This window comes from Schistocerca piceifrons, chromosome 3 (genome assembly GCF_021461385.2).
Source record: "Schistocerca piceifrons isolate TAMUIC-IGC-003096 chromosome 3, iqSchPice1.1, whole genome shotgun sequence".
In the NCBI taxonomy this organism is placed as follows: domain Eukaryota; kingdom Metazoa; phylum Arthropoda; class Insecta; order Orthoptera; family Acrididae; genus Schistocerca; species Schistocerca piceifrons.
The window spans coordinates 287,961,096-287,985,563 of NC_060140.1; positions in this window are offsets into that span (position 1 = coordinate 287,961,096).

Below are 24,468 nucleotides of genomic sequence, written 5' to 3' on the forward strand. Positions count from 1 at the left end.
ACTACATTCCATTATTCTCGTTTTGCTCTTGTTGATGTTCATCTCATATCCTCCTTTCAAGACACTATCCATTCCGTTCAACTGCTCTTCCAAGTCCTTTGCTGTCTCTGACAGAATTACAATGTCATCGGCGAACCTTAAAGTTTTTATTTCTTCTCCATGGATTTTAATACCTACTCCGAATTTTTCTTTTGTTTCCTTTACTTCTTGCTCAATATGCAGATTGAATAACACCGGGGAGAGGCTACAACCCTGTCTCACTCACTTCCCAACCACTGCTTCTCTTTCATGTCCCTTGACTCTCATAATTGCCATCTGGTTTCTGTACAAATTGTACGTAGCCTTTCGCTCCCTGTATTTTACCCCTGCCACCTTCAGAATTTGAAAGAGAGTATTCCAGTCAACATTGTCAAAAGCTTTCTCTAAGTCTACAAACGCTAGAAACGTAGGTTTGCGTTCCTTAATCTATTTTCTAAGATAAGTCGCAGGGTCAGTATTGCCTCACGTGTTCCAACATTATTACGGAATGCAAACTGATCGAGGTCGGCTTCTACCAATTTTTTCCATTCGTCTGTAAAGAATTCGTGTTAGTATTTTGCAGCCGTGGTTTCTTAAACTGATAGTTCGGTCATTTTGACATCTGTCAACACCTGCTTTCTTTGGTATTGGAATTACTATATTCTTCTTAAAGTCTGAGGGTATTTCGCCGGTCTCATACATCTTGCTCACCAGATGGTAGAGTTTTGTCAGGGCTGACTCTCCCAAGGCTATCAGTGGTTCTAATGGAATGTTGTCTACTCCCAGGGCCTTGTTTCGACTTAGGTCTTACAGTGCTCTGTCAAACTCTTCACGCAGTATCATATCCCCCATTTCATCTTTTTCTACATCCTCTTCCACTTCCATAATATTGTCCTCAAGAACATCGCCCTTGTATAGACTATACTCCTTCCGCCTTTCTGCTTTCTCTTCTTTACTTAGGACTGGGTTTCCATCTGAACTCTTGATATTCATGCAAGTGGTTCTCTTTTCTCCAAAAGTCTCTTTAATTTTCCTGTAGGCAGTATCTATCTTACCCCTAGTGATATACGCCTCTACATCGTTACATTTGTCCTCTAGCCATCCCTGCTTACCCATTTTGCACTTCCTGTCGATCTCATTTTTGAGACGTTTGTATTCCTTTTTGCCTGCTTCATTTACTGCATTTTTATATTTTCTACTTTCATCAATTAAATTCAATATTTCTTCTGTTACCCAAGGATTTCTACTAGCCCTCGTCTTTTTACCTACTTGATCCTCTGCTGCCTTCACCACTTCATCTCTCAAAGCTACCCATTCTTCTTCTACTGTATTCCTTTCCCCCATTCTTATGCTCTCCCTGAAACTCTGTACAACCTCTGGTTCTTTCACTTTATCCAGGTCCCATCCCCTTAAATTCCCACCTTTTTGCAGTTTCTTCAATTTTAATCTACAGTTCATAACCAACAGATTGTGGTCAGAGTCCACATCTGCCCCTGGAAATGTCTTAAAATTTAAAACCTGGTTCCTAAATCTCTGTCTTACCATTATATAATCTATCTGAAACCTGTCAGTATCTCCAGTCTTCTTCCATTTATACAATCTTCTTTTATGATTCTTGAACCAAGTGTTAGCTATGATTACGTTGTGCTCTGTGCAAAATTCTACCAGGCGGCTTCCTCTTTCGTTTCTTACCCCCAATCCATATTCACCTACTACGTTTCCTTCTCTCCCTTTTCCTACTAACGAATTCCGGTCATCCATGACTATTAAATTTTCAACTCCCTTCACTATCTGAATAATTTCTTTTATTTCATCATACATTTAAAAAATTACTTCTCAGATTTGAAAGGATTTCCTTTCATACGCGTATAAAACAGTCATGACAGGAAAGTAAAGTAGTATGAAACATGGCGTTACGATTTTTAAAGGGAACTTAGGTAGAATATGGTTTTCTTTATAAGGCGACTCAGTACACTTTCCTGGAAATCACGCTGTCAGATTAACATCTGTTTAGATTCATTGTTTGCATTTGACGCAACTTCTCAAACAACCTTTCAGACAATTCAGGCAAGGCAATTGCCAATATAAAATCAATAAATAAAAATAACCAGTAAAATCAATAATTTTTAAAGAAACTTTCATCTGAGTGAGCCTCAAGAACATACACGATGTGGTGTGCCGCACATGTTCACCATTAATCTTGTAATCTCATACCACTAGGTTCTTTGGCTTTGCTGTAGGAATTATCTTACAAGGGGAGGCCGCCAATTGTGAAATTCAGATTCGATTCATACTGCGCATAATAAAAGCTCATGGCCAGAGGTGTAATGTGGAAAAGCACCAAGATGCACTTCTCAGCCGTTGTCCAGAAAATAGACAGTTAAAAGAAACCGTTGCGGTGAAACACTCTCTACGATTAATTATTCTTTACAGCGTCGTGGCGCAGCGGTAAGCGCTCGGGTTCGTAATCCGAAGGTCGCCGGATCGAATCTCGCGCCATGCAATTTTTTTTCATTATTAGTTTTTTGTAATTCAAATATATATGTATAAAGTGTTAATGAATTGCTTATGCATGTTGGTGAAGGCGGATCGCTCTCCAATTGTACCGCCTCCATTTTTCCGTTTTTTTAAACAGGGTGTACCAAAGCTCTCCCGTCCGCACTGATTTTCGACAATGTTATAAGTTGCGCTAGGGACCGCATCTACCTTCTTTCGAAGTTAGCAGGCAACTACGCTGTTATGCGGCGGCTCGTTTCGGCCCATTCAACATCTGTCATTCAAGTGTAACGAGCGAGTAACGGAGTCTATATTTCATACCTGCCACAGCAAATTTGTGTTCGTGGGGTCTCTATTCTAATTCGAACGTTTGACTTACGCTATACGTATTCGTTTCGGAATATCGTTTCTACGTCTTCCGTTAACTATACGTGGTTAACATTATGAAGACAATTAATAACATTTGTGATATACAACTTTGTTTGCGGAAAACATAATGATGTTCGAAGTCGCCAGTTTTTCCACGACAAACGACTTTCAACAACTTATTATATACATAATTGTTGCAACTGATTGCTGGGAATTTTATATATATATATATATATATATATATATACACTCCTGGAAATGGAAAAAAGAACACATTGACACCGGTGTGTCAGACCCACCATACTTGCTCCGGACACTGCGAGAGGGCTGTACAAGCAATGATCACAAGCACGGCACAGCGGACACACCAGGAACCGCGGTGTTGGCCGTCGAATGGCGGTAGCTGCGCAGCATTTGTGCACCGCCGCCGTCAGTGTCAGCCAGTTTGCCGTGGCATACGGAGCTCCATCGCAGTCTTTAACACTGGTAGCATGCCGCGACAGCGTGGACGTGAACCGTATGTGCAGTTGACGGACTTTGAGCGAGGGCGTATAGTGGGCATGCGGGAGGCCGGGTGGACGTACCGCCGAATTGCTCAACACGTGGGGCGTGAGGTCTCCACAGTACATCGATGTTGTCGCCAGTGGTCGGCGGAAGGTGCACGTGCCCGTCGACCTGGGACCGGACCGCAGCGACGCACGGATGCACGCCAAGACCGTAGGATCCTACGCAGTGCCGTAGGGGACCGCACCGCCACTTCCCAGCAAATTAGGGACACTGTTGCTCCTGGGGTATCGGCGAGGACCATTCGCAACCGTCTCCATGAAGCTGGGCTACGGTCCCGCACACCGTTAGGCCGTCTTCCGCTCACGCCCCAACATCGTGCAGCCCGCCTCCAGTGGTGTCGCGACAGGCGTGAATGGAGGGACGAATGGAGACGTGTCGTCTTCAGCGATGAGAGTCGCTTCTGCCTTGGTGCCAATGATGGTCGTATGCGTGTTTGGCGCCGTGCAGGTGAGCGCCACAATCAGGACTGCATACGACCGAGGCACACAGGGCCAACACCCGGCATCATGGTGTGGGGAGCGATCTCCTACACTGGCCGTACACCACTGGTGATCGTCGAGGCGACACTGAATAGTGCACGGTACATCCAAACCGTCATCGAACCCATCGTTCTACCATTCCTAGACCGGCAAGGGAACTTGCTGTTCCAACAGGACAATGCACGTCCGCATGTATCCCGTGCCACCCAACGTGCTCTAGAAGGTGTAAGTCAACTACCCTGGCCAGCAAGATCTCCGGATCTGTCCCCCATTGAGCATGTTTGGGACTGGATGAAGCGTCGTCTCACGCGGTCCACACGTCCAGCACGAACGCTGGTCCAACTGAGGCGCCAGGTGGAAATGGCATGGCAAGCCGTTCCACAGGACTACATCCAGCATCTCTACGATCGTCTCCATGGGAGAATAGCAGCCTGCATTGCTGCGAAAGGTGGATATACACTGTACTAGTGCCGACATTGTGCATGCTCTGTTGCCTGTGTCTATGTGCCTGTGGTTCTGTCAGTGTGATCATGTGATGTATCTGACCCCAGGAATGTGTCAATAAAGTTTCCCCTTCCTGGGACAATGAATTCACGGTGTTATTTCAATTTCCAGGAGTGTGTGTATATATATATATATATATATATATATATATATATATTTGAATTATAAAAAACAAATACTAAAAAAAAAAGGGTGGCATAGCGCGAGATTCGATCCGGCAACCTTCGGATTCCGAACCCGAGCGCTTACCGCTGCGCCACGACGCTGTAGAGAATTATTAATCTTAGAGAGTATTTCACCGCAACGGTTTCTTTTAACTGTCGTTTTTCTGGACAACGGCTGAGAAGTGCATCTTGGTGCTTTGCCACATTACACCTCTGGCTATGAGCTTTTATTATGCGCAGTATGAATCGAATCTGAATTTCACAATTGGCGGTCTCCCCTTGTTAGATTTATCTGCATTAGAAGACAGCTGCCACTCATCATATGCAGTGAAAATTCTGTCCAACTCTTTCTTAATTTTCTTATGGTCATCTAACGACGATACTTTCTAATAAACAACAGCGTCGTCAGCGAAAAATCCCATAGGCTTGCAGATCCTATGCAAAGACACTGTCCATTACGTTCAAGCGTTGTTGCGAGTCCTTTGCTGTTTCCGACAAAATTACGATGTCATCGAGAAACCTCAAAGTTTTTCATTCTTCTCCCTGAACTTTAATTCCTTCTCCAAATTTTTCTTTGATTCCTTCATTCCTTGTTTAATGTACAGACTGAATAAACTCGTCGACAGGCTACAACCATGTCTCACTCCCTTCTCAACTACTGCCTGCTTTTCACGCTCTTCAACTCTTACAACTGCCGTCTAGTTTCTGTACAACTTGTAAGTAACGTTTCGTTCCCTGCTACCTTTAGAATTTCAAAGAGTGTGTTCCAGTCAACACTATCCAAAGCTTTCCCTAAATCTACAAAGTAATAAACGTAGGTTTGTTTTTATTTAACCTAGATTCTAAGATTAGGAGCATGGTCAGTATCGCCTCCCGTGTTTCTACATTTCTCCGGAACCCGGAGTGATCTTCCCCGAGGTCGGCTTCATCCAGTTTGTCTGCTATTTTGTAAATAGTTCGTGTCAGTATTTTGCAACCATGATTTCGATGGCGCGGTAATAGTCACACCCCTCAGTACCTGATTTCTTTGAAACTGAAATTATTACATTCCTCTTGATGGATATGGGTGTTTCGTCTGTCTCATACATACTGTACACTGGGTCAAATAGTTTTGTCATGGTGGCTCTCAGAACGATATAAACTGCAATGTCATCTACTTCATTGTCCTTGTTTCAACCAACATCTTTCATTGTGGAGATTCTACATAATTATTCGTTACATGCATCGGAGATGTACTGCCTATGGAAGTTTCCCTATCAGCAGATAGAAATAATCTCATCTGCTAGCTTTTCCAGTAGTGGTTGGACTGTATTCTGTGTTATTAACATACGAGAAAGGACTCGTGGATGGCATCACTGGTAGGTGATCACGAAGCGATATTTTTATAAGAATATGTAGGCTTAAAGCTGTATTTAAGACATCTTAAGTCAGCACTGCATGGTGTGTGTTTCAGCATATGTAAGAGTTGGGTCTAGTACCTACTATTTTTACGGTCTATCCCATCAATTTACCAATTTTACGAGCTATCCTACCAATATACCAATTTATGGATTTGACTTCTCAACAATTTGCCACGTTTACACACAATTTTACGACCTATTCTGTCAATTTGCCAGTTTCAGTATTTGGTTTCCTACCGGTTTGCCAGTTTTATGGCTAGTTTTACGACCTATCCAACCACTTTGCCAGTTTTACAGCCAATACTACCGGTTTCCGGATCTGATGCCACTGGACTAATATTTTCTGCCGTTTTGTAGAATCTCGAATGAAAAAAAAAGAAAACATCAGCTCACAAGAACCAAATTTAGAAGCGATGATATGCTTGTAATGGATATTTTGTAGTCTTCGTCCTTACTGGACAAATGTTCGCAATTTAGCAGAATATGCCATGATGTCATTAATTTATACACAACGTCAAGTCAAAGTATATTACGTTAATATTTACCACCATTTGCAGGTGAATCATGATGTAATTGATTCATACACATATTTTAATGTAAAAGTAACTCACAAGAACCAAATTTAGAAATTAGTCATACGTTGATATACTTCCACAAAAAATTATGCTTTTAAGGGTAACTACTACATGCACGCTAATTTTAAAATGGATTGTACAGAGGGAGTAATGGCAATTTGTGCCGTAAGCTGTAGGACTAATGTATGCGTCGCATATAGGAGGGGAATGATACAAGTGTGTGCATTAACAGTGGAAGGATGCGAAATTCTAGAGACCTGGTGTCAAGACGAACTGCAATACTGCAAACTGCATCAGCAACAGATATACTGCGGAAAAAGAAGGAGGAAAACACTGGAAATCATTTCGAGGAAATATAAAAAGCCTATGGCTATTTGATGTAGAGGGGTTGGTCGACGTTAAATAACATGTTCTAATGGATCAACAGCCTGGAGTATAGTCTCAGCTTTGTGTAGACGGTCGTCATCTTGTGGAGGTGTTTATTACGTGAGACTGTTGGGAGTTTCTTGAGAAAATGGCGGATGTGTGACTACATAAGATCAAACCATGACATCTGTGTACATGAGGAATACTATCAGGGGAGACGGTAATGTTTCTGCAAACAGCTGTAAGACTACTACATCTTCCTTGGCTAAAGATCATAATATTACCGCAGTAGAAGCTATGATTTTGGCTGTGGAATGGATTATGGGTTAGACAGTGTGAAAGCCTTTGTAAATGTATTATATTAAAGCCAAAGAAACATGTCTGTTTTTCTCAGTCCATAGTGTTGTTCGCCACAGTAGCGTCGAATATAGGAATATTAGCGAATTATAAAATAGGAATGTGTGACTGCCCAACACTGGGCCACAACTTCTTCGCGAAGGGAGACGATAATGTTATTGCAGGTAACATAAGACTGCTTAACATTAATGTACACCAATGGTAGAAAGGCTTACAATTTACTTTAAACACTATGTATGGAAAAATAGAGGGAATACAAGATGTCCACAGTCACTGTAAGTAGCTATTCAAAGTAATCAGACATTGGGCTTTGCTACCTAAGTACGTGTTTTGGTGTGTAGAGTAACACTACGCTGAAATGCAGCAGTTGTCATTTATAGGAGGATGTGATCAGGATAGGAAAAGATCGCATTTTATCCCATACATGACAATTTTAAATTAATTACACACGGTCAACAAACGAAAAATAGCACAGGATATCCACACAAAAGTATACACATACATACTCGCTCATGATACATTAACCAACATACAGATAAGTAAAATGAGTATTACCTTTGTAAGGTGGAGATCGTGCCAGAGTGATAGTTTTGGTGGCTGGGAAGTGAGATTATGTAAGAACGCACTTAGTTTACATGCAGATTAACTACTTTTAGCAAACGAATGGCTGTTAAGTACAGTAATTCCTTTGGTTTAAACTCGGCAAACTGCTTTCCAGCTTCCAGGTGCACGCTGGAAAAAGAGCAGTTCCATAGATGTCTGAGAATTTAATATCCTGGTAGCGCAGACTTGCAAAAATTTAACCTGCCCTGTATATAGAGGATTCTCTGGAACCCGTTCTGCTCAGATCGTCGCTTGGACACACACCCAGTGAAGAATCTGACGATCTGATAACATAGTCACATAGTACTGTAAATTGATCAGGATCCAACAGCTCTCACCTATAGTAGGAAGTGGATGGTAAGGTGATAAGGGTGGGCAAAAAGCGCGTCATTCATTCTACCATAATCCATCCATTCTGTGTCTAAAATAGAACTCCATGTGTTTGACTACAAGAAGATTTCGCTTTGTTAGCTACCACTGCGTTGACGGAAGTTTGTCAGAGAGAAGTGTTTGTATTTAAAAGGGGTAGGACGATGACAAAGTCATAACACCCTCACCCGCTTCCTTACAGTTGAACCCACTTCTGCAGAGTTGGAAGGAATGGAGTGTATTGTTAACACTTTTATGTTGGAGTCTGTGTTATCGATTTCAACAGAACAATGATTATAATTATTATATTTTGCAAAAACAGACAATGTCTGCAGGGATAGCGCAGTCGCTTTTTAAACACTGTTACTTATAATCCGTCTTGATTGCAAAAAAATTTTTATTCATATGACCGGTTTCGGTTCCTCTAGAACCATCTTCAGATCTGCAATTTCGGTTACAGGAGTAACCTGTCCACACTCAGCAACCTTCACATGCTGCGTCACAGAAAGTCAACTTAGAGCAACTAATAAATGTCTACGCCGTTATTTTGGAAGAACGACCTGATGTTAACTACCAGTAAGAATGCAAACTCTACGTGTGTGTACACAACATTCTGCCATTCTCCCCACAGAGTTCGCTGGGCCCAAGCGACCAGCAGTTGTGCAAGAGAATACAGTACCGTAAAGTTCTTTGTATGTACTTCTATATTTGTCACTATGGGAATATAACCATGCGTAAATCCAGGTACCCATATCTAGGCAGTTATCCGCTGGCCTATCTTGAGTCTGGCAGGGTGAAGGCTGTATGCCTACCCAGATTTCAAAAGAAGTGTGAGTTTTAGCTGTTTATTCATACAGCTGTGTGTATACTAGTTACAGTTGATTATTAGTGTCTACGTGATAGTTACTTACATGTCTACTTTTCATTGTGTGTAAATATGTCTTTAGGTAATATGCTAACTAATACATGTATAATGCAGACACAGAATTAACGTAAAATAACATGCATTTTCTATGCAAGGGATTTACTTTATTGCTAATATGGTTACAATGATATCTTGTGTATGTATGTTACTTGAATTTAGTTCGTTGTTTTATTCAAACAAGGAAGATGATTCGATGACGCATGTCTATACGTATGCTCTCCTGTTTTGAGCTCCACGGATTATCCCTATTCCTTAGTCCAGTAGTGCACTGTCAATTGCTTCTGTGCAGGGTTCTGCGTGTTGTTGGAAGGGAAAATTGCATATTGTTTACTAGCCAGGTTACGTGTGTGAGCTATATGCATAACTCAGTCAGCTAGATAGATACAATCTATTTGTGTGTATATATGAAAAGCACTACTGAAGTTTTATCTTAGGCAGCCATTTACCTGTAAACATTAGTGACGAACCAATGACGGAAGTACAATTGGGTGAAGAGGCAACTTTTTTTCCCTGTTGAGTATCGCCTGCGCTTAACATTGCTGACTCTACTCTTCCGACGGGCGAGTTACAAGATACAATGACAACAAGTTACCCGTGCGCAGTATCGCCAGAGTTGAAATAAGTCTCCTTGCTCTTCAGGTACCCAAGGCGCCAAAATATGCTGCACAGTATAAAACAGTTGCTTGTACTTACTCATATTCTGCAACCTGTGATGCCAGGGAAACTGCATGTGTCTCGAACGGTGAGGTTGCAAACAGTGGACACTTCCAGAAACTGTTGCGTCACACAGTTCGCACGAACGAACACGATAAACACGCGATGTGTACTCAACGCATTAAGGTGACTGGTAGATACTAAGGCACATTGTCGACTATTCAAACTCCAACGCTACAGCAACGCCAGCGCCTTGTTTACAGTGGGCAGTAAATAAAGTACAAGCCCAGTCGTGCAGCTGCCGCCATGTTTCAGTAACGATATACCACCACTGCGCTGTCGAAGCGGTCAAGAAGCAAACTCATGGCTTGTGCCATTACAGCCCTTTGACGAACACATGCGTTTACTCACTTCACAGATGTCAGGGACCCATTCAGCTACGAACATTGTTTTTCTGCAGCAAAAACAGGAACGATTAAACGTGCCCTGAGCGCAATAACGTACATAAAGAATACGTTTTAACACGCTGTGTGCTACAGACTACAAAATTTATCTACTTGATAGCAAACAGATTGCACCGAATAAACAAGGACTATGATTAAACACAAATGTGGTATCTAGATTAATTTTGACCACTTCTGCAGCTAATTCTTTCCGTAAAGCTAACGAAGAATCTTATTACAGGAAAAACATTCTCTTCTATTTGTCTAATGCCTTTTGAAACGATTTTTGTTTGTTGTATGATCAGAATGCTTTCTTGCCTTTGAGACAGGGCCATACTATCCCACCTCCGTATAGCTGACCGATGCATTTCGTGGAACGTGCCTGGTGTATGTACTCCAGCTCGAAGTGGAAGAAAGAATTTTTGTGTCTGTCTAGGGACAGACTGGAACTTTCTTCCCATATTTGCGCTGGAACAAGGACGAATGCCAGACCAAGGCCAATCTTATAACACAAGGCATCCAATCCGAGGCAGCCGAGAAAAATACGGGGTGTTCAAAAAGTCCCTCCGCAGTGCAGTATGATTGTTAGCCGCGCGTGCCGTATGCCGCAGTGAATATCATCATCATCATCATCATCATCATCAGCAGCAGCCAATTCAATCATTAGATGATGTGGCCTCTTCGAGTCGTGGATTCAAGTAGGCTTTCAGAAGTTTTCTCCAAGTGGGACGATGGTTCAAATGGCTCTGAGCACTATGGGACTCAACTGCTGTGGTCATAAGTCCCCTAGAACTTAAAACTACTTAAACCTAACTAACCTAAGGACATCACACACATCCACGCCCGAGGCAGGATTCGAACCCGCGACCGTAGCGGTCGTGCGGTTCCAGACCGTAGCGCCTTTAAGGGGATACGGAATCACCTATCCCCGCAATGTTAATATATGCCTACTATAGGGAACATTTTCTCACAAACTACTGGAGACAGAGAGGTAAAAATTTTACTGTATGTGCATTCATATGTTACAACAATACTGAAACAACAGTTTATTGTCAAAGTATTTTCTTACAGAGATATTGTACATTTATTTTTAAGTAAATTTTTTCCATCGCTTTTTACTAGACTATCACCCCTAAGTCTTTTGTAAATCAAGTAATTAAAAAATCGTTGTTTCAGTATGTAATAGGGACCTATGTCACTACGTAATAAAAATTTCAGACTTCTATTTTGACCAGTACCTGAGATAATGTTCCTAGATGAAGTAAAAAGTAAACTTACGGGAAACGGAGAAAGAAGATTAAAACATTCCTGATCCGTAGCTAATACCCCCTTCACAGTCTTCATAATCATCTTCAAGTCTTCTTTTGGCACCCCTCTGCACCTGTCTTGCTTTTTTCACTAATGTCTTGATTATATTATCAGCATGCCTTAGTCTGTGCTGATCTAAAAAGAACATAGCACGTACCGTACGGGAACCAACACACATACCCAACTTTTGAAGGACCTGGCATTTAGTTATATTTCCAAGATTGAAGGTTGCCACAGCATCATACACACCAAAATGTAGTGTATTAATTCCGACAAACACTGTTTTTGGGAGACGATGCCATATCACACTATTCAAGCACTCGTTGGGGTTCTGCGTTTTTCCGTGAAGACATTTCATCAGAAGACTTCTGTCAGCCAGATCTCTGAAAATGGGCTTTATTTCTGCCATGATGGCTGATGGTAGACTGTGGTGGTGAATGTATTTCTCTCCTGTTGTTAGTCCCCTATTGTATTTACACCAGCTGTTTTCACCTTTGGGGCACAAACCATGTTGTGGATGCTCATCCGTGGATGCGGTGTGGAAATATAAAGCCCATATAGCTCTCCTCATTTCTTCAAGATTGCCTGTATTTTGCCTGATTGCAAGGCCATAGCAGTTCTGAATGTGGTCTATTATGGAATCAGTCAATCTTCCTCTGCCATCCAAGGTTTTCCCATCATCTAGTTTTTTCCCTTTCATAACTGATTTTAACCTTCTCAGCCTGGCACCCATTCTCTTCTGCACATGTCCTATACATTCAAGTTTGCTTATATTTACACTGTTCCCATATGGTTTGCTTTCCAAAACTTCTTTGAATGCTTTAGAGTCACCATCTCCCAGATATTTGACATAGCGAACATTATACCACTGTGAAGAGCGATGAAAAATTTTCTTCACCCCAGCAACCTCCATGCCACCACTACTACCATAATAATTAGCAATACAGTCATCATTGTGTTCATTTTTCAGCCTGCCTGTGCACCTACAGTATTTAGACATTATTGCAACATCAATAACCTTGCCAGTATCAACACTAGTTGCTGTTACAACACCATTGTTGGAGGTGTGGCCCCTTTTCTGCCACGTGCCATCAAACGCAACTGTGAGGTCACGACTGCCGTCATTTTCTTCCACTGCTTCTTCCACAGCAACCTGCATTGACTTCTGTGCTACATCTTCAACTGCAGATCCTAGTACATAATTGTAAGCTTCAAACTTTGAAGGTGCACTTGGAAGATTTAGAACACCACATAGCATATCACCAGCTGCTTTGCCCTTACCAATTGCTCGCAATCCATAAACTAACCTAATATTTACACTATAAAGTTCAGTTTTCTTGTATCCATTATTTACAGTTACTGAAACCGAACTTGGAAACTTACAGCTGTATTTACAAACACTGCATATTAAATTAAACTGGGCAGCCAGGCCAACATGGGATTCTACTTTCAGAGAAACGTTTCCATGACATTTTTTGCAGCACAAACTGTTTTCAAGAGCTTCACACAATATATTCGTATCAATGAGTTCAAAAACTTCATTCCCTCTATCAAGTAAACTATATTTCTCTTCCAAATCTCTTAGTTTTTTATGAGAAGCACTGTTTTCATTTGGTGTAAGTTCGTTCGGCAAATCAGTAATAAGTGGATTCACATTTTCCAACAGTGATGATGATGAACTGCTTTGCTTTGCTAATGAATCATTATTTCTTTTCTTTTGCCAGTTCACACGCTTTTTAAATACTTTTGCTTTAGCTCTAGGCATTTTCACTGCGAAAAATGAAGCACTAAATACGAAATAACTCAACAACAACTACTTTCTTATATCACACTGTTTACAAAACAGTCCCGCCACAAAGTCAAAGAGTAACTTGAGGAAACCAGAGAGAAACATTTTCGGGCAACTAGTGTATAAATAGTCGCTGGAAACCGGGATATTTGAATTCATGTCACTTTAAAGGTACTGCCAAAAAGTTCATGGTCAGCCACGAGAGACGTGTATAACTAAAGCGCAATACCCGATCTCACAAATATATAAAAATAAAATAGTTATAATTGTAGTAGAGCTATGTATGATACGTCATTTTAAAGAGGAAACATGGCAGAATATAATACGCCAATAAAAAAAAATTCGATTTTTTAACCCAAAATCCGATTCCGTATCCCCTTAACCGCTCTGCCATTTCGGCCGGCCCAAGTGGGACGGTCGGGCAGTTCTCTGCCAGGTGTTACCAGCGATCTTCTTGATGTCATTGTCCCATCTGTCTGGTGATCTTCCTCTAGGCCTCCGGTGCTCCCTCGGACTCCACTCCAGTACTAGCTTCGTCCATCTATTGTCTTTTCTTCTTGCAACGTGGCCAGCCCACTGCCATTTCAAGGAACCTACTCTCTCTAAATGAAACTCAATGAAATACAAATTATTAATTTATTGAATATTCATTTTTACTTACAAATTTTCACATTAAATGTTGAAAGTGTCCCCCTGTTGTTGAATACACAATTCAATTCGTCTAATCATGTTCCCAAACACAAGCTGTAACATGTCTTCTGCAACAGAAGCAGTTTTCAATTCATCGATGGATTTTGGACGGTTTTTATAGACAGTTGCTTTCGCTGCACCCCAGAAGAGAAAGTAAGGTGCTGTTAGGTCACGCGATCGTGGAGGCCAAAGTCCCTGTGAAATTATGCGATCACCAAAGACACCAGCAAGCAGTGACATTGAAACGCGAGCTGTATGCGCGGTTGCACCATCATGTTGAAATTAACCGTTCAGTATTTCACTTAAAACAAGTTCTCCTATGAATGGGTACAGAATATCACTGCAGTATCGTTGCGCGTTTATTGTTTCGTTGAAAAATATGGGACCCACAATCAGACGTCTAGAAATTGCAATCCAAACCTCTGTTTTCACTGAATGAAGTGGTTCCTTATGAATACGCAATGGATTTGCAGTACTCCCCATACAAGAATTTTGCGAGTTCATGTACCCGCATAAATGAAACCACTCCTCATCAGCGAAAAACGTTTCATTAAGAATATCCCTTCCATTTTGTTGAAAGAAATTTTTGAACCATTGTCAATAATGCAGCCTCTTGCCATGATCAGTATTTTTCAGTTCTTGCACGACTGTCACTTTGTATGGGAAAAGTTCTAATTTTTTCCTTACAGCTGTGTGGGCCGTTCCGACACTAACGTCGATTTCGTAGGTGAGTTTTCTTACTGACTTGTTCGGACTCATGGACATTTTATCTGAAATATCGAGTAGTTTATCCTCAGACAAAACTCTAGGACGACCACTTCTCGGTGCATCTGTCACTGAACCCGTACTTCGACATTTGTAAATCAAATCTCACACAGCATCGCGATGTGGGAGTATTGTCTCCGGGAAAACTGAATTAAATGTTTGACGAACTGAAACTGTGTATTTACCGCCAGCTTTGAACACTTATTCCACTAAAAACGCACTTTCTTCAATTGTTAGCATTTTAACTGTGACAAAAACGAAACAAGCTAACAAAGGAACTAAAACGTTCACATCAACACGTAACGAGACACACCACCGATAGTACTGACGCTGGCTGAGATAAACGAAACAGTGGTAGGTTGGGAGAGTCCACTTGAAGGGAAGTAACCCAGGCAGGAGAACAAACATATGGCACGCGCGGCTAACAAAAATGGTTCAAATGGCTCTAAGGACTATGGGACTTAACATCTGAGGTCATCAGTCCCCTAGACTTAGAACTACGCAAACCTAACTAATCAAAGGACATCGCACACATCCATATACCCGAGGCAGGATTCGAATCCGCGACCGTAGCAGCCATGTGGTTCCGGACTGAAGCGTCTAGAACCGCTCGGCCACAGCGGCCGGCCGCGGCTATCAATCATATGGCACTGCGGAGAGACTTTTTGATCACCCCGTATATTCGTAATCTCAAAGCTGCCCAGATAGACGAGTTTATGTGCGCCACTGAATGATGTGCAGTACATACGAGTTTTTAGTTTTTCTCGAGTTATTCTCAAGCAATGCTAACACATATTTACGCGCTATTTTGTAAGTTCGATGTAATGGACGCTACTATTCTAGTGTTTGACCATGAAATTAAGAGCGCTATAAATTCACTCACTTGCCATATTAATTTATGACGATTGTAAAATCCAAGGCTTATTGTTGTGGATAAACTTAATTACTATTCACTGTATGCGTGATATGACTAAATATTTATCCTACGACCAAGATAGGGACACTGTGTGCCATACACTTGGAACGCTAGTTCAAACATACTCGCCGACGTTGCAAACAGAAGATGAAGAGAGAGAAAAAAAGGTATGTGAATATACTGAATGGGCAATTCAGTCTGTAAAGGGAGATGAAAATCTAATAATCATGGGAAATTGGAACGTGTTAGTCGGGGAAGGAACAGAAGACAGAGTTAAGGGAAGTTATTGGCTTGCCAGTAGAAATCACAGAGTGAAAAGACTAATTGAGTTCTGCAATAAAGTTCAGATAGTAAAGGGGGATATTCTGTTCAAGAATCACAATAGGAGGAGGTATACTTGAAGAGGCCCAGAGACACTGGAAGACTCCAGTTGGATTACATCCCAGATTCCGAAATCAGACATTAGATTGCAAGGCGTACCCAGGAGCAGATACAGGCTCCGATCACAAATTAGTAATGATGAAGAGTAGACTGAAGTTTATGAGAATCGTCCGGAAGAATCGGTATGGAGGGAATTAAGGTACTGAAGTACTGAGGAATGATGAGATGTATTTGAAGCTAGCTAAGAATGTGGATACTGCGGTAAGAAATACCAGAGTAGGCAGTTCATTTGAAGAGGAGTGGACATCTCTAAAACGGCAGTCAAAATTGTTGGACCGACAAACATAGGAACAAAGAAGCACGTAGAAACCTTCGGTGAAACTAAAGCACAGGTTGTAACATAAAGAGTGCAGTGACATTTCCACTGTTATACGCAGAGAGAGCAGACAGATGGAACATTTAAGACCGTTGTAAGGGAGAGGACGCGTCCGATGACATGGTAGAAAAAGAAATTGGAGTTGATATGGAAGACATAGGCGATCCAGTGTTAGAGTAAGATTTTAAAAGAGCTCTGGAAGACTTGAGATCAAATAAGTCAGAAGCCGTAGAATATATTACATCGGAATTTGGGGTAAGCTGCAATCACACGACTATTCATGATAGTGCGTAGAATCTATGAGACTGCCGACGTACCATCAGAATTTCCAAAAAATATAATCCACATAATCCCGGAGATAGCAAGGGAAGAAAACTAATAATATAAAGAAGAATGGAAAAGAAATTCGATAATCTGTTGGATAACGTTTGGCTTTAGGAAAGGTAAAGGCTTCAGAGCGGCAGTTTTGGGTTTGCGCTTGATAATGAAAGCAAGCGTGAAAAGAAAGTCGCGCGCTTTAAATTTGTCGACATAGAAAAAGTGTTCGACAGTGTACGATAACGCCAGGTGTTCGAAATTTTGAGAAAATAGGAGGAGGCTGCACGGAAAGACGGGTAATACACAATATGTACAGAGTAAAAAGGGAACAATAAGACTGGTAGGCCTAGAACGAAGTGGTTGGATTACAAATGGTGTAAAATAGGGGGTGCAATCTTTTCCCCCTGCTGTTCAATATATACATCGAAGAAGCATTGAGGGAAATAAAAGTTCAACATTAGAGCTAAAATGAAGGGTGAAAGTATATCATTGACAAGATTCGCTGATGACAGTGCTATCCTCAGTAAAAATGAGGAAGACTTGCAGGAAATGGAATGAACAGTGTAATGAGTACAGAATATAATCTGAGAGCAATCCGGAAAAAGATAAAAAATTTTGAGAAGTAACAAAAATGAGAATAGCGAGAAACTTACTATCAACATTGGTGATCGCGAATGATCACGAATGATGATACCTTGGAAGCGAATTAACCCATGACAGACGAACCAAGGTGGGCATAAAAAGCAGACTTGCACAGGTAAGGGGACATTCCAGGCCAAGATTAATGTTGAACGTTTGGAGCACAGCATTGTACGGTAGTGGATGTGGATACGCCGGCCAGAGTGGCCAAGCGGTTCTAGGCGCTACAGTCTGAAACCGCGCGACCGCTACGGTCGCAGGTTCGAATCCTGCCTCGGGCATGGATGTGTGTGATGTCCTTAGGTTAGTTAGGTTTAAGTAGTTCTACGTTCTAGGGGACTGATGACCACAGCAGTTAAGTCCCATAGTGCTCAGAGCCATTTGAACCATTTGATGTGGATACTGGGAAAACTGGAACAGAAGAGAATCGAAATGTTTGAGATATGGTTCCACAGAAGAGTGTTGAAAATTAGGTAGTCTGGCAAGATAAGGAATGAGGCGATTCTCCGCAGAATCGACGAAGAAAGGAACATAATTATGGAAGACACTGACAAGAGTTGTTAAGACATCAGGCAATAACCTTCATGGTACTAGAGAAAGACAGAGACTGGAATACAACCACCAAATGATGGAATACGTTGGGTGCCGTTGCTACTCTGAGACGAAAAGGTTGGTGCAGGAGAGGAATTCATGGTGGGCCGCATCAAACCAGTAAGAAGACCGATGACTCTACGAGGTAGAGCGTATGGAGAATACTGATTTTGCTCATGTGTGTTCTACATCTACATCCACATAGACACTTCGCAAGCCACGGTACGGTGCGTGGCGGAGGGCACCCTGTACCAATATTAGTCATTTTCTTTCCTGTTTCACTTACAAATAGAGTGACGGATAAACGACCGTGTATATGCCTCCGTATGAGCCCTAATTTCTCGTATCTTCGTGGTCCTTACCCGTAATGTATGTTCGGGGCAATAGAATCATTCGGCAGTCAGTTTGAAAAGCCGGTTCTCTAAATTTTCTCAATAGTGTTCCTCGAAAAGAACGTCGCCTTCCCTACAGGGTTTCCCATTTGAGTTCCCCAAGCATATCCCTCTCACTTACGTGTTGTTCGAACCTACCGGTAACAAAATTAGCAGCACGCCTCTGAACTACTTCGACGTCGTCCTTCAATCCGATCTGGTACGGACCCCAAACACTCGAGCAGTATTCAAGAATAGGTCGTACCAGCACCATACACGCGGTCCCCTCTACAGATGAACCACACTTTCCCAACATTCTCCCAATAAACCGAAGTCGGCCATTCGTCTTCCCTACCACAATCCTCAGAGGCTCGTTCCACTTCATATCACTTTGCAACGTTACGCCTAGATATTTAAACGATTGACTGTGTATTCGAGCATTAAAGGTTTGTTTTTTCTACTCATCCGCAGTAACTTACATTTTTACATTTAGAACTAGCTGCCATTCATCACATCAACTAGAAATTTTGTCTAAGTCATGTAATATCTGTCCGCAACTCGTGGTCTTGCGGTAGCGTTCTCGCTTCCAGCGCACAGGGTCCCGGGTTCGATTCCCGGCGGAATCAGGGATTTTTCCTGCCTCGAGATGACAGTGTTGTTGTGTCGTCTTCATCATCATCATTCATCCCCATTACGTCCGCGGCTCGTGGTCTTGCGGTAGCGATCTCGCTTCCCGCGTACGGGGTCCCGGGTTCGATTCCCGGCGGGGTCAGGGATTTTATCTGCCTCGAGATGACTGGGTATTGCGTGTCTTTCATCATCATTTCATCCTCATTCACTCGCAAGTCCCGTAGTAGCGTTAAAGAACTTGTGGAACGGCGGCCGAACCGCCCCGCGAGGGGTCTCCCGGCCACCAATGCCATACGCTCATTATTATCCCCATTATGGTCGGAGGAAGGCAACGGCAACCCACCTCCACTAGGACCTTGCCTAGTACATCGTCACCGACGCTTCCTAGAGTCACTGAACTTCGACACTTAACCGTACACCACAGCATCAGCAGACAACCGCATATTGCTGGCCATCCCGTCCGCCAAAGAATTTTTGTATATAGAGAACAACTTCCTGATGATACCCTTGTCTTTGAACACTCGCTGTGGAGGAAAACGTGCTGGATTTTATTATTTGAAAAGTCTTCGAGCCACTCACATATCTGTGAACTTATTCCACAGGCTCGTGAGGCGTGGTGGCTTACGTCCTATCGATTCTCCTCCATGGATCGTGCCCTTTCGGCGCTCATGATGCCGTCGCGAGGTGGCGTGTGTGAGAGATGATCGGCCGAACGAACTTGCGTGTGGTTGATAGTGGACACGAGAGGCAACATTGGCGGCGAATACTATCACTATGAACACGTCCATTCGGGTCGGAGCCGGCTGTATTGGGCGCGTTTTGGGACGGACTGCGTAGCGAAGAAGTTCGGTGATCGCTAGCACATCCCCTGTGCGTGTTGACTCGTGAATTGTCTTTCTCATGCTGTTGGACACGGACTTCAACTGACGTAACAAGGTGATACCGTTGTATTTACGTCATTCGTCGGAGACACATTTTCTGCCCTCCATGTTGCAAGTATGAGGAACCTGAGGCAGATTAGTGGTTGATTCTCAATCACGAAGCTCTGTGCACGATTTATCTTGTGGTTAGCCGCTACGAAACTTGTTAATTCGTGTTGGCATCTGATTGCTTCGATATTCTGGTTCAAAATGGCTCTGAGCACTATGGGACTTAACATCTATGGTCATCAGTCCCCTAGAACCTAGAACTACTTAAACCTAACTAACGTAAGGACATCACACAACACCCAGTCATCACGAGGCAGAGAAAATCCCTAACCCCGCCGGGAATCTAACCCGGGAACCCGGGCGCGGGAAGCGAGAACGCTACCGCACGACCACGAGCTGCGGACTTCGATATTTACCATTTAAAACTTGGGGCTTACTGTGTATTACTTATTAATCTTAGCGTTTAGTCTGTTTCAGAAAGCACTGTGTATCACTGAACAGACCGAAGCACCAATTGTTGTGACTTGGCAAGACAGCCAAGCCACTAGGAGATAGCCGAAAGGCACGCGTTTAAGCTCACGCAGGCTGGCGTGAGGTCTGGAACAGTTAAAGGAGTTGAGTCTAGTAAAAAAAGTACGTAGCTTCTGGAATACTTAACTTTAATCCATAATTGGTGAACATCGGTCTGACGGTACATGCATCACAAGATAAATAGCAATTGATAACGGCGCCTTGCTAGGTCGTAGCAAATGACGTAGCTGAAGGCTATGCTAACTATCGTCTCGGCTAATGAGAGCGTAATTTGTCAGTGAACCATCGCTAGCAAAGTCGGTTGTACAACTGGGGCGAGTGCTAGGAAGTCTCTCTAGACCTGCCGTGTGGCGGCGCTCGGTCTGCAATCACTGACAGTGGCGACACGCGGGTCCGACGTATACTACCGGACCGCGGCCGATTTAAAGGCTACCACCTAGCAAGTGTGGTGTCTGGCGGTGGCACCACACCAATGTACGGTCATTCCGCCACATTTTTCTGCGGAGTCTTGAATGTTTGGGTCCATCGAGTATTTGTAACTATTGTCAGGCTAATTTATCATTTTATGCCTTTCCTTTAGGTAAGCTTATTTTAGTGTGATTCGAATTGCTTGTTTAAAATACCTGGGATTTGAATGTGATTTGGTTACTGCTTGGAGGGAGTGACAAATTATTTAATGGGTTTGGTACTATTTTGATGTTTTTACTAATGTTGTTCTAAGTGCACTGCCTTGGGTTAAGGAGTTTAAGTTGTAGCATGACCATTCTCGCATTTGGGACGCGGTATTTATTGGATCATAATTTCTTACAATTTGTTGTATCTCTGAGCCTAGGCTGTGGGTTTGACCTATGCCTTTGGCCCCTTGCGTGTCTTTCTTATTTAGTAGACTCTAACAATGTTTATGCTGCAGGTACACCTAATAACAGATGCCTGTTTCAGAGTTATACTGTTTGAGGGAGTATACGTGAAACAAAGTAAAGTTATGAGACTGGCGTGAAAAAAAAAAAAAAAAAAAAAAAAAGACGTTGCTTACCGTTTTAATCACGTTTAATGCTGTCTCCTTCAAAGTAGTTCCCTTCTGATTGCACACACTTTTTCCAGCGCTTCTGCCATTGATGGTACCATTTCTGGAACTCATCTTCTGTAATATCCTACAAGACCCTCGTCACAGCTTTATGGACATCTTGTGTTGTTGGAAAATGGTGTCCCTTGACCGCCGTTTTGACTCTTGGAAATAGAAAAAAGTGGCACAGACCGATATCTGGTGAATAAGGTCGCTGTGGTAGTACAAAATTTTTTTTTGAGGTTAAAAATTGCTGTACCGACAGAGCAGTATGGGATGGTGCATTATCGTGATGCAGAATCCAATCATCAGCAATGTTGGCACGGACACGAAGAACTCTTTCACGAAATCTTTCTAAAATTTCTTTGTAGTAATATTGGTTAACGGTTTGTCCAGGAGGCACCCACTATTTATGAACAATTCCCTTGGAATCAATGAAGCACACAAGCATGTATTTCACTTTGGACTTTGACATGCGAGCTTTTTTTGGTCTGGCTGATCCCTTTCAGCACCATTGCGAAATTTGGCGTTTTGTCTCTGGGTCGTACTGAAAAAACAAACTTTCATCACCAGTGATAACACGGCTCAACAATTCTGGGTTGATTTCCGTTTGCTCTAACAGATCGGCTGCCACATTTTTCCATGTTTCTCGCTGTTGTGGTGTGAGATTTTTGGGGATCATTTTTGCACAAATCTGTCTCATACCGAGAACTTCAGTTATTATTTGACGAAACGTTTCTCGATTGATGTTCCGTTCTTCTGCAATCATTTTCACAGATAATCTTCGATAAGATCGTACGAGTTCACTCACCCTGGCCAAGTTGACACCCGTCCGTGAAGTTGATGGTCGTCCACTGCGGTCTTCATCTTCAACTTTCGTTCTGCCTTCACTAAACATTTTGTGCCATCGAAAAACTTGAGCTCTTGACATAGCCTCCTCTCCAAAAGCCTGCTGAAGCTTACCGTAAGTTGTCGTCGCGTTTTCACCCAATTTAACGCAAAAAGAAATGCATACCGTTGGGCAATATTAGGCAGGTTCCATTTCCATGACGAGAGACACAAACACGTGTTAACTTATTGCAGCACTACTCACGACTGAGCAGTAGCACCGATGTGCCGCTTGGACTAGAAGCAGCTTATAGACTAAGGTCAAAGATATTGTGCCTACGCAAGCCTTCAGGGTTGCCACATCTTGCAAAGAAAATCAATATCATTACTTTATTGTCGCACCTCGTACATCGCACTATCGGTCGGGCCAACAATTGGTGGTCGAGCATGACAACTGACTGTTATCCATGCTGTCTGTTGTGTACAGCGTTCGTGTCTGTGCGTGGTTGGCGTCTGGGGCTCAGGTATATCTACATCTACATCTACATTTATACTCCGCAAGTCACCCAACGGTGTGTGGCGGAGGGCACTTTACGTGCCACTGTCATTACCTCCCTTTTCTGTTCCAGTCGCGTATGGTTCGCCGGAAGAACGACTGTCTGAAAGCCTCCGTGCGCGCTCGAATCTCTCTAATTTTACGTTCGTGATCTGCTCGGGAGGTATAAGTAGGGGGAAGCAATATATTCGATACCTCATCCAGAAACGCACCCTCTCGAAACCTGGACAGCAAGCTATACCGCGATGCAGAGCGCCTCTCTTGCAGAGTCTGCCACTTGAGTTTGCTAAACATCTCCGTAACGCCATCACAGTTACCAAATAACCCTGTGACGAAACGCGCCGGTCTTCTTTGGATCTTCTCTATCTCCTCCGTCAACCCGATCTGGTACGGATCCCACACTGATGAGCAATACTCAAGTATAGGTCGAACTAGTGTTTTGTAAGCCACCTCCTTTGTTGATGGACTACATTTTCTAAGGACTCTCCCAATGAATCTCAACCTGGTACCCGCCTTACCAACAATTAATTTTATGTGATCATTCCACTTCAAATCGTTCCGCACGCATACTCCCAGATATTTTACAGAAGTAACTGCTACCAGTGTTTGTTCCACTATCATATAATCATACAATAAAGGATCCTTCTTTCTATGTATTCGCAATACATTATATTTATCTACGTTAAGGGTCAGTTGCCACTCCCTGCATCAAGTGCCTATCCGCTGCAGATCTTCCTGCATTTCGCTACAATTTTCTAATGCTGCAACTTCTCTGTATACTACAGCATCATCCGCGAAAAGCCGCATGGAACTTCCGACGCTATCTACTAGGTCATTTATATATATTGTGAAAAGCGATGGTCCCATAACACTCCCCTGTGGCACGCCAGAGGTTACCTTATTGATAACAACATGCTGTGTTCTGTTTGCTAAAAACTCTTCAATCCAGCCACACAGCTGGTCTGATATTCCGTAGGCTCCTACTTTGTTTATCAGGCGACAGTGCGGAACTGTATCGAACGCCTTCCGGAAGTCAAGGAAAATAGCATCTATCTGGGAGCCTGTATCTAATATTTTCAGTAATTTGTAAGATAAGTGTCGTTTACTGGTCCAAGATTCACAAACTTGAAACGAATTTCTGTATATACAATTATTGCCTGTCTCTTTCAGCCGTTGGGTAATTTGTGTTTCAGATGAAAGATTTGTATGTTTAAAGTTGCTTATTGTATTTATTTAGTTACGAATGCATTTGCCAAGCATGTCATTTACTGTGTGTAAGTCAGTCTTGTCACTGTTGAGTTTGCTTTCACTTTAGTCCTCGAGATGCTTAACACCGAAAGCAGTTTATTATGATAGCGTTACTATAATCCCATGAAATTTGTATTAACATAGATTGGCTTCTCCCGTTTGATCTGTAATGATTGATTCCTATTATTCTACTGTTAATCATGGTGCAGTTATCTCATGAAAGTTGCATTAGTGTAAATTGGCTGCTGCC